Genomic DNA, 3114 nt, shown 5'->3' with positions numbered 1-3114 from the left:
TCTGTGTACAAAGGCAATTTAAAATCAGTAGAGACTACTGCCAAATCTATTTGACAATAGCAATGTATGTTGACAGTAAAGACGGTCAGAATCACCCTCCCAATTACACTGAATCTTTGCCTAGTTATAAAACTGGGCAGTCATGTTTCCTGATCTCTCTTTCTCTCTCTGTTTCTCTCTCTCAAGCTTTCTCTTTTATCTACAAACATTTTATAAAAAATAGTTAATGAAGCCCACTTTTGACACTAAATTTTCAATATAAAAATAAAGCAACCCTTTTTTCTTTCCTAGACGTACATCAGGATGGGAGAGGGAGTATTAAGGATAGATACCTTAGGTTCAAGTAACTTTGTCTTGGTTTTTATTTGTGGTAATGACCAAGGTATATAGCCCCCATCTATCTTTTATTATACTGAAAGGAAATTGATCAGCAAAGTTCATACTCCCTGGGAAAACTCTATGAACTAATAGATAATTTATGTTGGTACAAATCCTCTCATAAGTTAGCATTCTTCTGAGCATTTCATAAAGAAGCTCCCAGGAGAATGGGAAATGCAGAATATCCAATAATTAAGACAAAGTCCTTTGGAAAATTAATATTCTAATCTAACTAGATAATTTACAACTCTTAAATTTTAACAGAAACTTTTTTGCTGTTTTATGTTCCAGAGTAAACTTGCCTATAAGCTACTCTGAAGGAACCTTCAACAAATACTACTTTACAGCAAATATGATGGTCTTCATGACTTAATGAGAATCAACTTGAATGCACCCCTTTTAATATTAATATTATGATGACTATGAGCCAAGATTAAAGTGGCAGGCCCTCTCTTGATATATTTTCTCTTTCCATTACATGTTTTTATGATTTACATATTAATAATAGTATTACTTTATAGCACTAGGAGAATTAAGTAACTGATACATTATATCACTTAGAACAAAGTAAGCATTTTTTTTATTCTTGCTGTGACTGTTGTTGCTATAATTATCAATATTGAACACCTGCCTGCACACCTGCTTCACCTTCCGTCTCCTCTCTAGGCTCCCAAAACCTTTGGACCATAACAGCTGTGAACAGTTACAGGCAGTTGAGAGTGGGGGGGGGGGGGTCAGGGTGGGGAAGCATAGCCCTCCACTTTAACTTTTTGACAAAGGGTTAATGTCAGCCTCTCCCTAAAACTGCCTCTGCAGAAATGTGACTGAATTGGAACTTTAAAACAAATGAAGTAAAAGTTTGTGATTAATGAAAAGCATGTAGAAACAGCAGGGTTTTTAAAATTTTTTTTTCCAATGGCTGATCCATGTGGTTCATTTCAGAGTCCACTGACCCAAAACTAGCCTCATGAATTTCCTAACTGTCTAGCATTTTAGATGACAACCTCCCTACTAGTGACAAGGTCAGCTTATACCTCACCATCAAAAAAAGCAGTCAGAAAGGAAGCACTCACTGACTGTTAGAAGGAAAGCATAAGATACAAGGTAGAAAATCATGAATTAGATGATATCGTCAAGAAATAACAAATTTTCGATATTATAACCAGAAAAATCAGCCAATTTCCAAAAACAGAGAAAAATTGACTTGAACATAGATCAACATATATTCGACTTAATACTGCTCTCTGTGGCCTAATAGCAAAGAGCCTTTTTTTGGTGTGTCTTAAATGTGACATAGGCCCCTACAGCTGCTGGTTAACCAATGGCAGGGATCCCATTTTTGACAATGAATATATCTTACAAGGTTTGTAGGTTTACCATTGAATGCAGGTGATTTAAATTGTACAACTTATACCATAACACAGGGTGGATTGGGTGGACTTGTTTTTGGTGGTCTGTACCCTGTTTTCTTGGCTATACTGGTAAATAGTGGCCAGCAGCCAGGTATGCCTCTGCCCTGCTACCAGAGAAAGGAAACGTCGCAATCTACTGAATCAGGATTTTTAAGCCTGTTTAGAAATTTATTTCCCATTTTACTCCAGACTGGATTTGTAGCATACTTTGGTTTTAGACAATTTAAACTACTTAAAAAGGCTGTTCAAGTACCTGAACCTGTTCAAGCAATTCATGATTGTTAAGCAAATGTATACACAAAAATAAAACTCTAAAAAAAGTTAAAAAGCAATGGGGCATTTGATTCTAGATTTCATTATCACAAAGCTCAGAGGACAATGATTCTCCTATTACCCCAAACAAAGGCTTGTCTTTTATATTTTTATTTTTCTATCACAATCTTCGTTTTCCTCTAAATTTTTTTAAAAACTTTCATCTCTACAATATAACAATATAATCTAATATAGTTTAATCAATTTAATCAATTCTAAGTCTTGAAACATGTCTGCCATATCTTTCCTCCTGCCTCTTGATACAGTCAAATAAACAGCAATAAAGTCAGTGAAGATAGAAGGTTCTGCCTCAACACCATATACACAATTTTATAAGGCAAAGATGAATATTTAGATTTTCCATCTAAATCATGTGCGTTTAGGTTCATGGACATTCTTCCCATGGAGCAAGTTCTCATGTTGGGTACACTATCATAAATATTTACAAATACATTCATTAAATTTATTTCAAAAATTGCTTTAACTGCCAGTGATATGTTTGGGAATAGTAATAAAAAACAAAAAAGCAAGTGATTAAAAAATATATAAGCCTGTCTTTCTCAAACTAAAAACTTATTGTAAGAGAAATAAAACTTAGTTTAAAAAGAGAATATTGTTTGCTATAAGTGTTATGAAAGAAACATAAAATAACAAAAGAGTGCAATGGTATATTTTCTGGATATGATCTTGTTTTTGAGAATATCATTGTTCCCATTATGTCAGAAAACTGCAAAGGCTGGGTAAGTGTTGATATAGTAGTTTTAAAAAATTCACTATGATGAAAGTGGGAATAATAAAAATAAATATGTAAAGAAAAAAGTAAATTGCACATGTGTGTATGAGATCAATCTTTTGACAATATTATTCACTATGAGGAATAGGAAGCAAAGCATACATCATGTGAACAATATTGTGCTATGCAAGAGCCAATAACCAGTAGAATAGTCTACTTGCTCATTCCTTATTTGCTCTATTTTTTCAGAGTTTTAACCGCATTCAACATCCTATACAT

At 33.7% G+C, this 3114-nt stretch overlaps 1 pseudogene; it reads left to right on the top strand.

The window, feature by feature from the left end:
* Window positions 1–1699: 1699 nt before the first annotated feature.
* LOC136306514 (transmembrane protein 126A pseudogene) lies at window positions 1700–2075 on the top strand (annotated as a pseudogene).
* Window positions 2076–3114: the final 1039 nt, after the last annotated feature.

Source organism: Saccopteryx bilineata, chromosome 5 (assembly GCF_036850765.1).
Source record: "Saccopteryx bilineata isolate mSacBil1 chromosome 5, mSacBil1_pri_phased_curated, whole genome shotgun sequence".
Taxonomy (NCBI): domain Eukaryota; kingdom Metazoa; phylum Chordata; class Mammalia; order Chiroptera; family Emballonuridae; genus Saccopteryx; species Saccopteryx bilineata.
The sequence above is the reverse complement of the archived record's forward strand: the minus strand, read 5'-3'. Positions and strand labels throughout refer to the sequence as shown.